The 14338-nt window shown below is 41.2% G+C and overlaps 5 non-coding genes across 5 annotated transcripts; 2 read left to right on the forward strand and 3 right to left on the reverse strand.

The window, feature by feature from the left end:
• Positions 1-858: 858 nt before the first annotated feature.
• On the reverse strand, positions 859-931 carry TRNAA-AGC (transfer RNA alanine (anticodon AGC)). The gene has a single exon. It is a non-coding gene; the product is annotated as a tRNA-Ala (tRNA).
• A 361-nt stretch (positions 932-1292) lies between these two features.
• On the reverse strand, positions 1293-1365 carry TRNAA-AGC (transfer RNA alanine (anticodon AGC)). Its single transcript has one exon. It is a non-coding gene; the product is annotated as a tRNA-Ala (tRNA).
• A 2204-nt stretch (positions 1366-3569) lies between these two features.
• Positions 3570-3642, forward strand: TRNAA-AGC (transfer RNA alanine (anticodon AGC)). The gene has a single exon. It is a non-coding gene; the product is annotated as a tRNA-Ala (tRNA).
• Positions 3643-4315: 673 nt separating this feature from the next.
• On the reverse strand, positions 4316-4388 carry TRNAA-AGC (transfer RNA alanine (anticodon AGC)). Its single transcript has one exon. It is a non-coding gene; the product is annotated as a tRNA-Ala (tRNA).
• Positions 4389-13967: 9579 nt separating this feature from the next.
• On the forward strand, positions 13968-14040 carry TRNAA-AGC (transfer RNA alanine (anticodon AGC)). The gene has a single exon. It is a non-coding gene; the product is annotated as a tRNA-Ala (tRNA).
• The last annotated feature ends 298 nt before the right edge of the window (positions 14041-14338 follow it).

Consider the following 14338-nt stretch of genomic DNA (forward strand, 5'->3'; position numbering starts at 1 on the left):
TTCATCCATTGTGTGCTGATTTTGGATGCTGTACGGGTAATTTTCTTCACTGTGGCTGTTGTGGGGATGTATTTTAAATTTGTGCTGAACACAGAGTTGATAATACAGAGGTGTGTTTGTTATTGCTGAGCAGGGCTTGCACAGATCCAAGGCCTTTTCTGCTTCTCGTATTTCCATGCTGGCACGGGAGGTAGAGAGGAGACAGCCAGGACAGGTGACACCAACTGACCAAAGGGATATTCCAGACCATACAACAACATGCCCAGTATATAACATGGGGGGAAGGAGGAGGAAGGCGGGGACATTTGAAGTGATGTCATTTGCCTTCCCAAGTAACCATTATGTGTGATGGGGCCCTGCTCTCCTAGGGATGGCTGGACACCTGTCTGCTCATGGGAAGCAGTGAGTTAATTCCTAGGCTTGCTTTGCTTGTGTGCATGGCTTTTGCTTTCCCTGTTAAACTGTCATTATTTCAACCACTGAGCTCTCCAGCTTTTACACTTGTAATTGTCTCCCTGCTGGTGGGGGAGTGAGTGAGCAACTGCGTTGGGCTTGGTGACTGGCTGGGGTTAAACCACGATGCACTGTTTTTCATTAGGCACGGAAAAATGTCATACTGCAGAATTCTCTTCCTGCTCAATTTAACTCAACACTGTCCAGGAAGTAAACTGTTACAACAAAGGATTGACCTATACAGTTATATAAGCCTGATTTAGGTAGTAAGGGCAGAGGAAGAAAAGGAAGAAGGAAAAAAAAATCAGTTTTACTCCAATGAAAGCAAAACTAACACTTTATTTACGTGAAATAAGTTACACGTCTTGTTTGGTAGCGTGGATGAATTCTTCTGTGGCAAAAGACTGGAGAATGCGGGCATCGATCCCGCTACCTCTCGCATGCTAAGCGAGCGCTCTACCATTTGAGCTAATTCCCCCCCTTGAAGTTACTGCTGGCTCTGATCCTCTGAAAGCGTCTAAGGCCATAGCTCCACGTATAGAATTAAGTTTTTTCTCTTGTTCTGGCCTCTCTGCTCGCAAAAGAGAACACGTTCAACTTCCATTCCAAAATCATACATTTGTAGTATTTCATTTAGCATTTCCAAATCAAGCAGCAAGAAACAAGGCAAAGTGGAACAGACGTTTTCCAGCTGTTGCATGTAATAATAAAAACCGCCTCGTTTGTTACTTGCTGTTCACGAAATAAAGTACGTTGTGGCTTTCGCTTTCTTGCTGGACGCGTCAGGCTTTATTGGAGCAGTGAAGTATTTTTACTCCCACGAGGAGCAAAACCGAGAGTGGAGAATGCGGGCATCGATCCCGCTACCTCTCGCATGCTAAGCGAGCGCTCTACCATTTGAGCTAATTCCCCCCCTGTTAAACCGTCACATCCTGTCGCTTCAGAGTTCAATAGCTATAAATACAACCTGCACTTTTTGCCTCTATTCTGCTTTTTCACTGCAGGGAGTAACCCCAGGGCAGCCGTTCTGAACATTTCATTACCGCCTGACCTGGAGACGCCCCTGGTTTTGCCCGAGATGACAAAAATACTGTCATGGTAAGGCAGAGTAATGTGATAAAGCATTTCACGCTAACGTGCACAACAAACCCCTGCCCGACAGCCTTTCAGTGCCACCTGCCACACACTAGATTTGTCCTTCTCCTACACTCAGGGAAACCACATCACAGAAAACACACTAGAGCAGCTTGAGGATAATACAAAATTCACATTTGCCTTGACGTCCCCTCAGGAGACCATCTAGAAAGCAAAACTCAAGCCTGATTAAGTTAACTTACATCAGTTTCCATTAGTATTGACAAGAAGATGCGTTGAAGTGATCTGTGTTAAAAGAAAGTAAGTGGGCACAAAGCCTTCAAAACTGAAACACTCTAATTTTTTTTTTTTTAATGGAACCTAAGAAGGTTGGGCTATTTTTCAGACATAGGTGAGGAAGTTTTCCTAACCAGGTTAAGAAATCAGGATAATTTACTTGCCATCTTACATGAAAACCTAGCAACACTCACAATAAATTCATGATCACAAAACAATGTTGAGAGTTATATAAAATACATGCTTTAATACTTGAAAATAGTGCAGAGATCTTTCCTCACTTGGGCATTAAATGAACTTTTTTCTGTTTCTAAAAAACAGAAAATGTTTCTAAACATTTCCTAAAGCGTTCTGTTTCAAAAAATGTTCTAAAACGTTTTCTTGTGAGCCAGATGGGTGAAGCTTTAGCCCTTTTCAGTGGCAGCAGAGTGAGACACAGTGGTGAAAAACAGGGAAAGGTAATCTGCCCTTTTCATAATGACTCTGCAGAGAGTCGATAAAGAAAACTGTTCCCAGAGCTGAACCTCGTGAAACACGATATGGGAGAGATCCTGGGCACAGGCTGCCGGAGGCCGTCAGTGAGCCTAACATACACATATACCTGTGAGAAGGACTGAAACTGCTTTTGCATATTTGCATATTTCCCCCATCAAGTCTGCTCAAGTGAGGTAGATAAAATCATCTCCAATACAATGCAAGAAGTGTTAAGAATAAATTTTAATTTTTTTATCGTGCAGAGACTGAAGATAGGCAGGAGAATATTTGAATTTTAAGAGAATGTTTGCAGCCACAATGTAGTTGTAGTTCCACATCTTGACCTGTAATTGGATTGTAACAGATTTGGAGTACTACCTTACCTAGGACAAGTTATAACTTGCACATGCTCAATTTTGAAATTTATTTTGTTTTGACTGGTTGCTGCCATCCAGTGGGTTAAATCCTTCAGAGGAAACCAGCAGTACACGTATTGTTGAATTACTGCACACACTTCAGTTTACTAGCAGGACTTAGTCCTCCGCATTTAAACAGAGCATATCAGTGTATCCACTCTCTCTGTAAACTACATTTTCTTTCTTGAAATCCAGAAAACATTTGATTTAATAGCCTGTGAATAGAGGTTTAGCCATGTGCTTCCTACTGCAAAGTCAGTTAGTATGACTACAGGTGAATTTTTCTATTTAAGAAATGTACTTAGTAACCCCACATATTTAAGATGCAATACTATTTGGACAGAATTATCAGTCAATAAATAAAGGCGGACATACAAATAATTTCTAGAATGTAACATAAGAATATATGAATTAATTTTTCCTCTCAAAAAACTAAACATAAACTTTTAAACCACTGTGTTTATCATTTATGTATGTTTAATGAGAAAATGAAGTTGGAAAAGGAACTAAAGACTTGAAAAAAATGAGAAGAAAAATCTCACTGTGCTTGAGTGACCTCTAAAAGCAATCTTTCTGAATTTACAAGCCTTTTTGTATTTGTTAGAGACGTAAAAAAAAATTAGTTCTCTCTCCTCGAATAAACGCTAGAGGATGCACTGCTCAGGAAAACGAGGTGTTTCATCCAAGGAACACAGCAGAAAATGCACCTCATAACGCCAAGTGTGTAGCCTGGTTTTTCAGCCATGGCGTTTTCCACGTAAATTCAGAGATGTCAGCGTTGTCCGGCAGGGCGGCTGAGCACAGCGGAGCGCGGTGACCGAGGCCGAGTGCCGCCGGTGCGGCCACTCACGGCAGGGGGAATTAGCTCAAATGGTAGAGCGCTCGCTTAGCATGCGAGAGGTAGCGGGATCGATGCCCGCATTCTCCACACTTTTCATGGGCTGTGGCGCCGCGGCGGGAAAAGATTTTCTTCCATGAATTGTCCCGGTTTTCTGGTAGAAAATCCTCAGCGGGAAATAGAGACCACCTCACGCGGCAAATAAAAGGGGAGAAGAAATGGTAATTGTATAGATTACACCTGTGCACTCTCTGAGGGGCAATTTCTTCACGAACCCATCTAAACTAACGCTGTAACGCTGTTACTCTGTGATACAGGGAAAAAAAAAAGCTGCTTCCGTCCTTTACCACTGCACCAAATGTGAGCATTTTTGGTTACTTTTTAATTATAGGAAAAGTTATTGGAATTGTCTCTGCGACGATGTACAAATTGGTAGGTGTATACAAAAATCATCAGCTCACCACAGAATTAGTGTCTCTCCAGCTACCTTGCACCCGCTGTGGGATGGGCAGGGCACGCTTGTTCCTAACGTGAGTTTCAAGTGATATTCGGTCTCCCACGGTATCATTTAATGCCCTCCTCTAGCCACGAGAAGAAGATAATTTGCACTTAAAAAAAAATAATAAAGCTCAGCTCAGATCAACGTTAAAAACTTAAATAGTTCATACTATGCAAACGCGTCTCTAAACGGATTCATTTTAATCCTTACGAAACTGCTCCAGGAAAACGAATCTGAATTCAAAGCAGCGGCGCAGCAAAAGCGTGGAGAATGCGGGCATCGATCCCGCTACCTCTCGCATGCTAAGCGAGCGCTCTACCATTTGAGCTAATTCCCCCCGCGGGCACCCCGAGCCCTCCGCTGCTGATTCATGCCTGCGCTGCCCTCGCTGCCGGAGCCACCGCGCACCGCGCTGAACCGTGACACGCCGCTGGGCAGTCCGAGCCCTCCTCATTCCCTCTGGAAGTCACGGACAGGCAAAAACAGCGCTCAGCCCCGCAGCGAAACGCAGAAACAATTAGGTCTTCCTACAAGCGCACTGCTTCTGACAGCCGTAGTGGGAATTTTGCCTAATATGATATCTGGACTTCTTGAAGCAACAGCAGGCGCTTTGTTCAGCGGAGCTGCATCTGGATAACATCCGGGCTTGAGTTTCCAGGCAATTGCAGACTTATGTTCACACCAAAAAATTGTCAGGGCTTAAGAGAAATCTGGATATATTTAAATACTGTATTTTTTCTAAAACAGATTTTTCCTATCTGTAATCCCCGGTGGAAGACAATCGGCTAAATTACTTTATCCTTCTCTATATTTTACAATATAAAATATATATGATGGAATAGGTAGAGTTCTGCCAGTTCTTTCTATTGTGGTAACAGAGGCTGGGTTAATGTTATAAAAAGGAGGTAGGAAAAAAAAGGCACTCATGGAACAATGAAGAAAGCATCAAATGGAACACCAGGAAACAAAGTAGTAGTTCACATTATTTACCTACATCTCTAAGGCATTTTTAAGTTGTGATGCTATCACCAGATAGACAAGCACACTCACACAGACACATTAAAAAATCAAAAATACACAACTAAAATGTAAAAAAATACCATTTTTTACTATAATGAAACAGCAGTGAAAATTCTGTTTAGTGGTTTCACAAACAGCAAGAGAGAGTTGTGAATTTTTATTACACTTCCAGTATTAAATAATCTGCTTTTCTGGAAAAAAGGAGTATCTGAAATGAAATTTATTCAGTAACTACATAAACAGCTCCTGATTTCCCCAGGATGCTTGAAGACACATGAATCACACTGACATATAAAGATCTTTCAAATCTCTCCTTGTTAATGACTTAGTGATTTCAGAAAACAAAATAACAAAATTTCAGTCTTTGGTCTAGCCCTAAAAAGCTGTATACCAGAAGTCCCATGGCCATTCTTTCATCCATTAACAAAATTCCAGTGTCTTGCCACCGACTCCCTCCACTCTAATTGAAACAGCTCACTTTGCCAAAAAAAGTTCTTCCCTCTCCTTTTTAATCAATGTGGAAAGAAGCATCTGAAATTATTTTGCAGGAGGTCATTAAGCTTTTACTGCTGGAATTACACTGCAGATACCACTGACATTTAAGCAACTGGCTGACTAAAAGCCTCACAGGTCAGTGTGCCTGGCAAAGTAAGGAAGCTTGCTGCTCCTTCTATTCTGGGATGTTTCACATTATTCTTAGCATTCCTTCTAAACAAAAACCATTTAAGTCTCAAAACCACCTATGCTATAAAACAAACAAGCAAGCAAACAGAACCTTTCTAGTTGTGTCTGTATCAGGCTTGTAAGCCCAGGTAAAACCAGGGTTTAATCAAGCCAGATTTTGAAAGGTACAGCACATCCACTCGGTTTAATTAAGGGAATCCCCAAGCAGGCTTACAACTGCACACAAAGTGAAACTTTCAATTTGTGACTAGGCACTGACAGTCTTAAGGCTTTAACACAGCAGGTAGGGTAAAATTTACTTAAAATCAAACAAAACTCAGAATGAACTATAAATTAAGCAGTGACAAAATGAGTGAGGACACCTATAGTATATTCAGTTCATTCTGTTAAATAGCTTAACCTTCAAGTTTATAGATATGGCATTAAAATGAAACAAGTATGTCTCCAGTTCTGTATCCAGTATTTATCCCATATTTAAAGCATGGAAGGAAAAGCTGTATTTAAAGCATTGAAGGAAATGTCTTTTGGACCTCAGAGATAATTTTACTGAAAAGCAGTATCAAAATATGGAATTGGACAGCAAAATTCACACCATCCTCTGAGGGAAAAAACCCATGAACAAAAACCTCAAACTCCAACAGACAGCACCCCACCAAATGTACTGTAAATCACATAAAAAGCAACACAAAAGACATGCCACGAGTCAGAAGAAACCTCCCAGAATCCCTATTTCTGTTTTTAATGGCCACAATGAGAATAAAACTTGATTTGTTGGTGAAGATGTTATTGCTTGTTCATAAAATTTTGCCTCCATTTTACCATTATTCATTGATTCATACTCAAAGCACAGGACATAAACATGCTAAAGAAATCCCAAAACATAAGAACCAACCAAAAGAAAAAAAACGAACTCAAAACATAATAAACACTAGAAAGATTTGCTACTTTTAATAGTGTTTCCATGTTTGAGGAAAATCAGTATAGTCCATCTGGGAGGTTAGGCACCAGTACAAAATTCTGTAATATTGGTCAAAGAATCAGCCTAGCCAGGCATCCTAACTACCTTCAGTTACGATTAGCAGCCACAGCAGAAACTTGCAAAAGCTAAAATAATTAACAGTAAATATACTGCTCTTCTAAGAAGTATGACACCAAAATGTTTTTTGTATATATTTATCAGATTAGCATTTAGGTTAACACTGTGCTCTCTGTGCACTAATAAGGAGTCGGTGATCTCAGAGCACAGCTCTGAGCAAGATCATTTTATGCTGCTCACAGTCATCTCCCTGGGGACCAATACAAAAATCACCCTCATTATTTCAACCTGTAAAATCTCTAACTTTATCAGGGAGTTGAAATACCAAGAAAACATACAAGTTACCATTCTCTCTCTCTAAAAGGATCCATGGATTTTAGGTTTCCACCTAGGTTATCATATGGAGTCCAGATTAGCAAAGGTTTCATTCCATTTTCAGACGGGGAAACAGGAAGTCATACATTAACATGATAATGCATTTTTTTCCCTAGGAAAATGGCTAGACTCACATTACAACTTATTCCCAATTTTTTCTGGAAGACCTTGTATCCCTACTAACCTAATGAGTGTTTAAAAAAAATTCAACATCATGCTACATGTACAATGCCCTCTTAACAGCTAATATCAATAAACAAGGTTATTACAAAAGTAATGAGATTCACTATGCCTGAATCCCACTGGATCTGCAACCTTTGTCTTCTAAATCACCACTGTAAAAATCTAAATTTTCTCTACATTCCCTATAATTCCATGTAGCAGAGAATGTGGGCTAACTATGCCTAAGCCACCTGGCTAATCAGCTATCACTAAACAGCACATAGAAGATTTTCCTCATGTTCATTTAGTATGTCTTCCAAGCCATGGATTTCCACAGAATAGTAAACAATTTCTTTATGTTTTCAATTTTTATCCACCTTTCACTTTTTGTGCCAAAGTTAACAAGGGTGAGAATCAAGATTTTTCATAGCTTAGAAGACTTAAACAATTCAGATCCCTATATCCTGTGGCTTTTACTAAGGAACAAAACTACATGCTCACTAAATGAGATTTTTTCCAAGAATAACAGAGTAGTTTTAAGAACAATAACCTCATCCAAATAAATAAATTAACTATTTATGAAAAGCCCCAAAGAACTGGTTATAGGGAATGAACTGAAAAATGTATTTGGCTGCAATGTTCAAAGACTAGAGGGTTAAGATACACAGAACTCACTGAAGTTCAGTGTGTGTTTAACATCTGATTACTTAGGTCCATATGAAAAGCTGACGGCAGTTCTTTCTTAAATTTATACCCCACCATGACATACAATAATTTTAAACTAGAACAGGGGAACCAGGTATCATTAGAGGAGCTGCATTCACTGATGAAGCTACCTGCTCACAGTGTATTCAAAACACCACAGCCATGCTGAATTAAGGCAACAAAAAAGTTTAGGATAGCACCCACTTCAAAAAATTCTTCAACCCAAGTTATCCTCTGATTTGAGTCTTCCACATCTCTCTTGGGCTCAATGTCACAAATTAAGCAAACTCTGGAGGAACAGTATCAGCAGTAAAGAAAACAGCTATTAATATTTACTAATGCAGTGTAGGATTAGTATGGTTGCAGGTGTTGAAAACAATTGAAGCAGAGATGGAGCCTGAGTCATGGCAGAGCAGCACAGGAGTAGGAACGCCAGGAGAACCCACAAAACCACCCGCTCTGCTGAGGAGCTGCACTGCCCGCTGCACCTCCTCCTTCAAACAAGCACCCCCACGACTCCAAAACTAGATTTTGTGAGACCCACTAAAACAACCACCACGACCAGAAAGCCCCGGGGTAAAAGGCTGTGCACAAACCTCCTCCACCTGCTTTGTCTTTCGATGATCTCAGCCCGGACTCGCTCCAGAGGCCAGCAAAGCAGACACACCGCCCCTGCCCACATGCTCCCACCTTCCCGGCCTCTCAGCACTGGGGCTCTGCTCCAGCCTTCCCAGGCACTCAGCGTGCCCTGCCCTGTGCTAGAACCTTCCACCCAACCCAATGGCAACTCTCTCCTCCAGGGCAGCTGCTGCCCTGCTTTTATTCCTTTATAGAGGGAGCGGTGAGCAGGCGGTGCTGGGAGCTTTGTCATTGTGGGAACAGGGAAATGCCATAGCTGTGCCTCCTCCTGATGCATGAACCAGCTGTGGGATGGCAGGTAAGTGTCCTAAAGAAAAGCCACCAACCTGCCTCTATCAGCTCTTCTATACCCCTGAATCTGTATCATCGGGGGGGAAAGGTAATGCTGGAAAAAGCAGATTTTTATCCTAGTTTTCCCAATGCAATGACTGTAAGTAGCAGGAATATCAGCTGAGTGTGTACGCCTTTAAATGGAACTAAATATGTTTTTTTCATCATGTAAATTCATGATAAGGTTTATGCTCATGCATTTTCCTAGGCATTGCTTTGAAGGTGGAGGTTCAAAAACAATTTTAAAAAATGTACATCAATATATGTTTAAGGAGGACAAAATTTCCATTTTCCAGCCACATTCCTGATAGTTTGTAATAGCTAAGAACACAACTTCTGAATAATTTGGATATGCAATATATCTTTCTCTGTCACTTTCTGTTGTTTTTTTTTTTTTATTATTTTAAAGGAGATTATAGCACATAAGGGTTATTTGCAACTGTAAAAGCTATTCCCGTCTTGCAAACAATCTCAGCTTCTGCACCTATGACACCAAACATCAGGTTAACTGTTAGCAAGAAAAGGCAGTTTTAGCAATAAATGGTAAGACCCGCGTTTAGTTTACCAGCAGGCTTGGTGAAACTGTGTAGGCTAAGGTGCTCTAGCTCACACACTTATTCCTCAGTTCCTTGGAGTCTCTGAAGTTTTGGCAATAAGACATCTCCTGTGTATTTATAACCTTGCTATCTTTGTGTGTTGCTAGATATTTTCCTGAAAAAAGTAAAATAAGGAAAAACCAGAAATTCATTGATTTCTTTCAGCAAGGCCTGAGCTATTTTTATGTAGCTCTTAAGTTCTTCTTTTGCAAAATGTTGTTAGTAAAATTACAGCTACTTCAACACTTCTCAAAAAAATAAAAGGCTGTGAAAAAAATTGTTAATGGTGTTCGACAACTTGAAACAAGATCAATGCAGAATCTTGAGTTGTTTGCCAGTCCTTAGGGATCACAGCAGCATTTGAATTGTTAGCAGCCATCTCTAAACAACTTCCTGTGAAGAAAGCTTTATTTTTTCTGAAGATAAAGACAAAAATAAGGTGAGACCTTATTTTTTGTAAAAAAAAAGGGTTTTTGTCAAAAAAAAGGTGAGACCTTTGTTTTTTTTTTTTTTTTTTTAATCTAAAGGCTTGACCAGGAAGTTACTCAGGAATGCCTGTTCTAAATATGTTCCTTGTCGTCACTGCTAAATAATGGAATAATGAGTGTTGGTTAGCGAACTCACTCTAAATTCCTAGAGATGATCAAGTAAGCAGGTGCTTTTAGGCCCAGATGAGTATCCAAGGTGGTTCATGCTTCATAAATAAGATCATGTGAAAAAAATGTGGCTTATTTTGGCTGAATTTTGTATCACAGTTTCCCACCTAGTGTTTTCAGTAGAAAACCCGCTGAAGTGCCTGTGCACATTCTAGCAGCTGCCATAGAAAATGGAATTATTTACATGGCAAAGATCTCTCCTTACTTCACAAGTGTTACATCATTTTCACACTGTGTTTAATTTTTTTAACATTCTCCAAATACTGAAAAACTTTACACAATCAACCACCCTCTCCTGCCCTTCAAAATCTGCGGTTTACCTCTGACAGGACTAGCTTTAGTATTTTAAAAAACCAACCAAAAACCAACCAACCGAAAAAAAATCAGGTATAGCTTAAACATACAGCTGGCCATAAATCCAGAGCAACTTTATACCTGATTATTACTTTCACTTGTATCATTAGTGCTCTTAGACTTACAGCTATATTTTTTTCTGAATACATTATTCTTTCTTTCCCTTCCTATTTTCTTGTGGTTGGCACTGTCAGAAAATTGTAGCAAATCAGTGCTGCAGCTTGTCAAGCACAAAGTGGATACTGCCAGATAAAGACAGCGGCTTAGTTTCAGTTATTCCTAGTCTGTCTTGCCTCCTGCCAAAGAATCCAGCTCCAGGAACAACTGGATGTGCACGTACAGTATCTCCAAGCCATTCATCACATGTCAGGGCTAAGGTACATAAAATGATTCGGCATCACCAGAAGCCAGTAAATGAGGTAAAAACAAGCCAGGCTGGTTAGAAACCAGTCACGTGGTGATCCTACCTCCACTCAAGCTCTGATTTAATTTCTTCTTGGCCTGGCTTAAACTTGATGGGTGAGTAACTTCTCCCATCTATGGAGTGAGCAATGTGGCCTGGCTTAGCAAGGAACCATTGTCTGGTTTAGTGCCGACACAGTGCAGGAACAATCTCTTCTGTAAATGAAGATGTTCAAACAACAGTCAGAAAGTCACTGGGTGGCATATTATGGGCTACATAATTTGTCTGTATGTGCAGGACCAGAGAGGGTTTATGGAGAAGAGCAGAAGTGAACACTGCCATGACAAATCAGGTGGAGTTTGTAAACTCTTCTCACCCTACAGAGAACCAGAGCCAAACCCAGCTCTCTTGCTTGGTGTATCGCTTTATGTTTCAAAGATAGACCTGAGAGACCTCTGTGGTTAAAATAGGTAGAGGAAAGATGTAAAGCGGAGCTCAGCCACTTTGGTTTGATTCAGCTCAAAAAACCTGGGTCGATCAAGTTACCTGTATGTATGTGGAAGTTGTTACAGTTGTTACAGGTGTGTTCACATTATTTTTGTATCAGAAATAGTGTGGCCAGCAGGACCAGTGATTGTCACACTGTACTCAGCACCGGCGAGGCCTCACCTTGAGTGCCGTGTTCAGTTCTGGGCCTCCCGCACCAAGAGGGATATTGAGGTGTGTCCAGAGGAACACGACAGAGCTGGTAGAGGGTCTGGAGCACATGTCCTATTGAGGAGTGGCTGAGGGAGCTGCAGGTGTTTGTCATGGAGAAAATGAGGCTCCTTAAGGGGAGACCTTATCACTCTTCACAACCACCTGAAAGGAGATTGTAGCCAGATGAGGGTCAGCCTCTTCTCACATGCATCTAGGGAGAGGACAAGAGGACATAGTTGTAAGATACGCCAGGGGAAGTTTAGTTTGGACATCATAAAGAATTACTTCACAGAAGGGGTGATTAGGCATTGGAATGGGCTGTGGGAATCCATAAAATCAGAGGGTTTTAGGAAAACTGCAGAAGACAGGCCTCAGATACAGTGGAATTGTGAACAGTGCTAAAGCAGCAGAAAAATTATTTAAGCTGTAGAGAAGACATGGGAATAAGAACAATAGAGCTGTGTATTAGTGCTTGTTTGGCTTTCTAAGTTGCAAAAAGTTTATCTAGCAAGATATTAGGAAGGTTAAGCTTATGAATAGGGCTCTATGCGTTGTGCCTCACAAATGGGTATTGTATTAGAAATAAGTAAGTATTGTTTTAACCAAAGCTATGTGTGCTTATGGTGATTGGATAGAACTTTTGCTTTGGTGATTGGATAGATGCTTTTGCTTCATGTAATTGGCTTAGAAGGTTATAAAGTATGCTGTAACCTTAAGTTTTCCAGCCTGCTTCCTGGATTTGTGAGCTGTTAGCATCTTTCCATTATCATAATCATGTAATGAGACTGATGCTGAAAAAATAAACAGCTTGAGACGCTATTCCAGCAGCCCCGTCCTGTTCATGTCTGTAAATAAACTGCCGGCGTCATGGGCTGCCCAGGGAGGTGGTGGAGTCACTGTCCCTGGGGATATTTAAGGAAAGACTGGATGTGGCACTTAATGGCACGGTCTGGTTTACATGGTGGTGGTGTTCAGGCAGATGTTAAACTCGATGATCTCTGAAGTCTTTTCCAACCTAGTCAATCCTGTAATTCTGTGAAGCAGAAGCGAGGAGGCTGGGGGAAGGAGGGGATGGCAGAGCACGGAGCAGGTGGCAGGGGATTTTGGAACGCCAAGGGAAAGGCTTTGTGGAAGCAGAGACTGCTGTCCCGCGGAAGCAGCGAAGCAAACGCGAGGAGCCGCGGCCCAGGGGCCGTGAGGGAGCCGCAGCTGCAGGGGCCATGGCGGGAGCTCGGGGACGGGCGCGGAGCGGCCGGGGCACCGCTGCTCCGGGGCGGCCGTGCCATCGCTGCTGCCCGGCGGGGCGGGGGCCGGGCCCCGAGGCATCTGGGTGCTCTTTGGGGGGAGCCGAGCTCCAGGGGGCTCTGGGTGCAGTTTTGCGGGGGTAAAGGACCAGGGGTTGTGGGTGCAGTTTTTAGGGGTGGTAAAGGCCCAGGCGCCCGGGGCTGTGGGTGCAGTTTAGGGGGGAGGGGGCGTGCACCATCGTGTTCGCTGCCTACGCTGTAAGCTTTATACTACGTGTCAAGCCACGTGAGCACCGGTGCGTTCATTTTTCAAAAAGTCAGTGTTTTAAGGCTGGTAAAAGTAATGTATTAATTATAGGGAAGTGCGTTTGGTGAGGTAATAAATAAGAAAAATACAGATCTGCTTTATTTTCACTTGACGCTTCTCAGAGAAGCCAGGCACCCGCCAAAAGGATGTATGTGTGCATATATACATATTTATATGACAGGATGTGTGTGTGCATATATAGATATATATATGCGCTCACACACATATGTGTAAGTTTTGACTATAAAACTGTTTAATTCAAGCATATAACATTTTTTTCCTCTATTAAACATTTCCTGAACTAGTCTTTACATGTGCATGGCCTGAAAATTGGAAAGAACATGGGATTTCCTTGTTGAATTTGGAACAGTTGTTCAATAAAAGTAGGGCCTTTTTTTTTTTTTCCTTTTTCCTCTAGAAACACACATTTGGTTTCTTTTAAGTAACCTGATCTTTTGGAGAGCTTCTTGTATGAAACCAGCTGAATAACAAAGACTCGTGCTATAAAAGGATGAATAAGATCATTCTGATCGTGTGCATGCTGAAAGATGTGTCCCATGATTGCAGCTGTGTGCTGCAGTCAGTTGTTGAGTAGAAAGAATGACTCAGCAAGAAACAACGAATTTATAAACAAACATAGTTAGGTTTTGGTTTTTGTAAGTTCAAAATGTCTATGTCCTAGTTTTAAAACTTTTTTTTTATAGGTGGGGAATTAGCTCAAATGGTAGAGCGCTCGCTTAGCATGCGAGAGGTAGCGGGATCGATGCCCGCATTCTCCAGTGTTTTGAGCATTGAAGTTGCCAACGACCACACGGCGGCGTTCAAAGCTGTTTTCCTAGTTACTTTTAATTTTTCTTGTATAATGGTGTACAGAAACCTGAGAGAACTGTACATTAAAATAAAAAGGCATATTGATTTAAATATTTCATTTTTTCATTTCAAAATCAGATGTTTGCTCTTCTGCATAGAGGAAGTAAAAAAATATAATCTTTGAATGAAATAATCAAATTTACTGACACCTTAATGCAATAAAAAATACATGTAAAATTTATTGGGAAAAGGAAATGAGGAATTTTT

The sequence above is a fragment of the Molothrus aeneus genome, chromosome 1, assembly GCF_037042795.1.
Source record: "Molothrus aeneus isolate 106 chromosome 1, BPBGC_Maene_1.0, whole genome shotgun sequence".
Taxonomy (NCBI): Eukaryota; Metazoa; Chordata; class Aves; order Passeriformes; family Icteridae; genus Molothrus; species Molothrus aeneus.